The sequence below is a fragment of the Vigna angularis genome, chromosome 1 (assembly GCF_016808095.1).
Source record: "Vigna angularis cultivar LongXiaoDou No.4 chromosome 1, ASM1680809v1, whole genome shotgun sequence".
NCBI classification, from domain to species: Eukaryota; Viridiplantae; Streptophyta; class Magnoliopsida; order Fabales; family Fabaceae; genus Vigna; species Vigna angularis.
In genome coordinates, this window is record NC_068970.1 from 11,121,652 (window position 1) to 11,127,686 (window position 6,035).

The 6,035-nt window shown below is 25.8% G+C and overlaps 1 long non-coding RNA gene across 2 annotated transcripts; it reads right to left on the reverse strand.

The window, feature by feature from the left end:
* Positions 1–774: 774 nt before the first annotated feature.
* Positions 775–3,120, reverse strand: LOC108341709 (uncharacterized). Of its 2 annotated transcripts, none has more exons than XR_001833312.2 (3): positions 3,066–3,120; positions 2,735–2,823; positions 775–1,137 (listed from the first exon to the last, which is right to left on the reverse strand). It is a non-coding gene; the product is annotated as an uncharacterized LOC108341709 (long non-coding RNA). The 2 variants fall into 2 exon arrangements; XR_008246448.1 differs by having other exon boundaries at positions 2,735–2,878.
* Positions 3,121–6,035: the final 2,915 nt, after the last annotated feature.

Genomic DNA, 6,035 nt, shown 5'->3' on the forward strand with positions numbered 1-6,035 from the left:
AATTTATTTATGAAAAAAGTAGTTCATGTATGAACCGAAAGTGTAATGTTACCGGATACGAAAATATCAGTGTAATTAAATTTATAAACTGTATTAGATTGTGTAAAGATGGCTTTATGATATTTATTAAATTTAACTAATGTGATAAATTTAAAAGTACTAAAACTATTTTTTTTCCTAAACAGTTTTCGTCCTTAGATTATTATGAAAAGAAAGATAGTGGTTTTTTACCAACTGATTAAACAAATTTACGGAAAAATTTGTTCCTTGTTTTCTGCAAGATATGAACGGTTGTACTGTATATTGTTATAGAAATGTGTTTTTATTTGTAAAAACATGTCGAAATTTAAATCTTCTAAAATGAAAATCAAGTTGTTCACATAAAAATCAGTGAATATGTGAATTAAATACATCAATACTGTGAGTTTCATGGACCAAATTTAGAACCGTTTATTATCCATCTACCCTCCCTGTTAGTCACTATTGTGATTATGAATCATTATGTTTGCTTTGAATGAAAAAACGATGCCATAATGTTTGAAACTAATATTTTATACTCATAATTCTAAATTTTCAATCTAAGATAAAGTTACTGCTCAAATTAATTAAGATTAGGTGATAAATGCATTAATATATTAATTATCATAAAAAAATCTTAAGAAGAGGTTAATGCTAATCAATGTAATATTTCAATTTTTATAACATTCAATTATTATAACATTTTTAATAATATATAAGATAGTTAACTCGAACAAACGGTCTTACTATAAGGAAATATACTATACAAAATAAAAACTGTAATATTTAGTCTTTACAGAAAAAAAAACAACAAAGCTTCATACTCTAAGCCTCAGCTCCATCACTAACTAGCACTTATTTATCATAAACATTTTTTTCTACTCCCACCAAAGACAGTCAAAAAGAAAATAATACACACACAAAGACAAAATGACAAACTAAAATACCAAAGAACATTCATAAAATTAAAATTCATTGATATCTCAATAATTGATCAAATGAAACAATACAACAATAAGCATACCAACTCTAGATTTCTGATCATACGTATACATGTGTTGATGTTGGACTCATGAGAGACATGTCTCGTATGTGGTGAAATAACCTGCCCACATTAAACTATCACACCAAGGTCAATCCGTCAAAATCATGACCTTATTAGACATGACCATAAGACTAAGAACCTTATGCTACTCTTCACGATATAACTATCATTCTCTACTTATGATTGGAAGTTATTAGAAGTGTCAAAATCATCCATTAATCTGAGTTTCTAATTCCATACATCACACTACCAAACAACAATAAGAATTTTTCCATAGAATCCCTCTCACAAAATACTTAATTCACACTTTCCACTTCATTTGACCATCATGGTACATATGTCACATACATGAATACTATTATCTATTCTATCTACAAAATAAACATACATTGAATCAATATACATCAGTCTAAGCCAAATCAAAAATCATAAAAACATAAAAAACAAACACTACTACAAAATAGGATGAACACAAAAAATATTAATAATAAAAGACATGGTAACATTTAAATGTAATCAAACTTCATTTTATTTTTATTCAATATGTATTCTAGTTCTTAAATAATATAATTATATTTAAATATTTATTTGAAGTTTAATTTTAATAATAAAGAAAAAAGATTTGTTTTTACTTCTTTATAATATTTAATTTTTTATTTATTCTAGTTGAAAATATAAAATATTATTTTTTTATTTGTAGTTTTTGTAAATGACTATTGTACCCATAAAATAGTAAAAAAATTGTAAAATTATATATTTTTTATTTATTAAACTATGTGTATACAAGTTTTCCCCTATTGATATTAGTTGAATTGAATTAAATATATTAACTATTAGTTGATATTACTCACACGTTTAAACTAAGCGAAATAAACATGAATCAAGTGTATAAAAAAAATTTAAATTCATTTTTTTTAAATAAAATTTAAAACCATATACTTTTAATTATCTATCACAAAATTTAGAAAAGGACAATCACTTTGCTACTTGATCAGGTCTCACGTTATGAAATTTAGGAATAATATCTTTACAAATTTGTTTTCGTATATCTTAAGTAATATTTGTTTTGGGATCTAAAATTTTGTACAATATTTTATTTTTAAAAGAGGAAGAAAGAAAAATTAAAAAATATTTAAACTTTTTTTTAGCTGATACCTAAGTGATGTAGAACCTAAACATTTTTTAAGGTCAACATTTAAATCAGTACAAAATCAAGTATACAATTATACTAAAACTTTTATAAAATTAAATGTGAAGTTTTATTTTTAATCTCAAATTCACTTAAACCAACTTAATATTAATATATATTTTCAAAAGTATCCTTAAAAGTGTAACATATTAACAAATCTTTATTTTCAAATAGTAATTTTAGACACTTTCACTCCTTGAAAATGAATTTGCGTTGGCAAAATTTTGAAAAGAGCAGAACAACATAAATTTCTACTTCAAGGACTTCTTAAGCACGACCTCTGAAGTGTGATGTAATTTAGTTTTGGAAAAAGAAATAAAATAGTAAAAAAGCACTGAAGGTTGATTCTATATATGCAAAAGAGTTAAAGTAATAAAACAGAATAGAACAATCTAAAGAAAAAGAAACTTTAAAAAGCATTATATTTTAGTTATACATATTGAAAGTGTGAAAGCATTGAAAACAAGATAAGAAAGAAGAACCTGTTTTCTTGTGTTGGATTCACATGATAAGCGTTGCGAATGTCTCTGGGTCAACTTGACCACCTTTGCCGCTCCAGCTTGACCGCAAACTAGGCGCCCAGTAACAAATCACAGATTTCATTGACCATGATCAAGAAAGTGACGCTAAAAGGTTAATATAAGCCATCATCTCCATACTCATGTATTTACATTATATCATAATTAAAAATACAATTTTCTAAATTAATATAATATAAATGAGTGTATTAAATCAATAAACATGTCTACACGTGTGGAATTACTAACTAACTTACTAAGCAAGAAAACCAAAAAAATAATTACTCACACGTACCAAATTTGATTGCGAAGAGATGCCACGTGGGATGAACACACTGCAACATAAAAATATGACACGGATATGAGTCATTCGCACGAAACTGTAGCTTATGTACAATTGTCGGTGAGATCCGCATAACTCTTCTCTTCAATGCGGGACCTTCCCAACCTAACATTAGTTTAGAAATGCAAATATATAAACAGTAACGTTATTTTTACGTTACATTCTGACAATTTTCCTTCCTAATTTAATCATTTTGATTTCTCTTTTTAAAATTTACAGTTTGTTTGTTATAAAATTAACATAAATTTTTCATTTTGGTGACCCAAATCCCATGGAAACTTCTTTGAAAAAGGCGACAATAACATAGTCTCCACAAATGAAGAATTTGGATCTACCTTAGCAAATTACAAATGGTGGGAACGACAGGTAACAGTAACACACATTGATGTGTGAGCTTACAAATCGATAGCAACTGTGTCTGGTCCCATTCGGACCCTCCACCACCCATGACAGCGCATTCTTAGCTTCACTAACTCGACCCTTTCTCCCTCTGTGAGTGGTGGTAGGTATAAATAATAATATATTAAGGTGCTGATATTGCTGAGACTTTAAGCATTTTATTTCATTTGAATAATTAAACGATGTAAATCAGTTTCGTATCGCACACTGCAAAGTACAAAGTGACAGCAAAGAAAGGGGCTAAATTAGGGTTTGATGAAGATATATAATTTACGTTTGGGTAAGCTGTCTTGCAAGGTTGTGATTTGTGAACAAATTGAAACCGGTGAATGCCTCTCGGTGGTCATTTGGAGAATCGATTCACGGTCACTGTCGTATAACCGTTCCATTCCACCTGTATGTATGTCTACTCGTAGAAAAGTAAATGTCAAAAGTCTGCTATTTAAATGATATTTTTTTTTTAATTAATGGATAGGAACATTTAGATTTTGTTGATACGTAACCATTTTTAATTATGTCCAACTGTAATAAAAAATATTCATTTACAAAAAGTTAAACCTTAATAACTTTATTAAGGATACGGTCCACTGCCGTTTGCATTAATGACTCTGATTAAATCATATGTGCTATGTAATGTATGTTAACTTTTTTGTGATAAAAAAAATTATAATTATAAAGAAATTTTAATAATTTAATTATAATTAGTTTTTATTTATTTTATATATAATGTTTAAAAGAATAGTTAAATTTTAAAAATTAATTAAATTTAAATAGGTAACTTTGAAGAATAAAAATGGATATTAGAAATGGAATCTCTTGATAAATATATATATGTTTATAACTCTTTGAACATGTTTAATTTTTTGTACAATTTTTTTTAAATATCATAATTTAGTAATTCACGTTCTCTTTGTTTGATTGTACTAGTAGTTTTGTACTTTTAATAAAATCTTACTAACAATAATTAAAAATGCCTGAAGAGGTGTAACTAGCTAATACCCTTGATAAATAGAGAAACCTTTTAATTGGATGACTAAATTCATTAATATGACTCATTTAATTTGTTAATACATTATTTGACCTTAATTTTAAAATTTTAATTGGATGACTAAAATTTTTAAGCTATTTATAAGATGACTTTAATCGCCCATTTTTTTACAATTTCAAGAAAGTTTTGATTTGATCAAATTATCGGTTGACTTTTTATCTTTATTTTTTTTAGTTTTCATGTATCCGTGGTGGTAACCTATCAATACTTATTTGTTGGCTTGTGAACCTATTGATGTTAACCAATTAAAGTATTAATATTTATAATTTAGTTTTTAGTAAGAAAATAATTTCATTTATATGTTGGAATTCGGATTGGATATCCAACCTAATTTATTCGTTATAATAAGTAGATTATATAAGGTTTAAATTAACATATTTTAATTATCCTGGTTGCTTATTTTCATTGTAAAACATAAAATTCATTGTTTTTTACTGGCAGTGTATTCCTCGTCATTAAATTAAGTGTTTTTTCTAATGATTAACAAAAACTAAAGAAAGAGATAATTTTTAGTCAAAACACAATTACTTAATTTCATCAAAATTTAGTTTAAATTAATGTTAACTTATACATTCTAAAATGTGAGTGGTTTTGATTTTTAATGTGATAGACTTTATTTATAATATTTTATTTGATCTGACACCAAACAATAAGCATGTCACATTTAGAAAATTTTAATTATTTTTATTCATAATCGTTTCAAATTTGTAAAGGTTAAAAACTGAATAAAAACTATTACGAGATTGTCCAGCAAAACATTTATTGGTATTTTAGATTTAACCAACATTTAAATTGTATTTCACAATTGAATGTGACTAAGATTTTAATTATTTGACGTTATAGTTCTTTTCGGTGATAATTTTATTGTAGTATTAATAGAGGATATAAAAATAATAATTATAAGGATTGTGTGTTGGGAACAATCTAATCGTGAAACGTGGAAAAGGTAGGTATAAGTTGTTTTTTGCTGTTGTTGTGCATAAAATATCTCATCTGATTGTTCAAATCAAATAAATGATTTGTTCTAACATTAATTTCATTGTATTTAAAAAAAAAAAAAAAAACATTTGATGAGAATCTATTGAAAGGTGAGAATCGAGCACAAGGTGTTAACTACTATTCGAGAGAGCATAAAAATAAGAATGGTGGGTCATGTCGTAATTGCATGATTTGGTTCATTTGAACTGAATGAGAGTGAAGTATCATCAACAAGGAAATATGATAATAATCCTCAAAATATAAAAAAAAAATATACTTTTGACAAATATAATATTTTTTACATTTATTTAACATTATTTTTTTTACTTTTTTTTTAAATAAATTTATAAAAATTCACTCTTTTAAAACAATTTTATTTTTATTAAATGTGTCAAATAAATATCAACGTGTCGATATGTTATTTAATTTGAATTATTTTGTAAAAATTAAAGAAAAGAAAAGTGGAGATGGGAAAAAGTTTATTCGGGCACCCAATG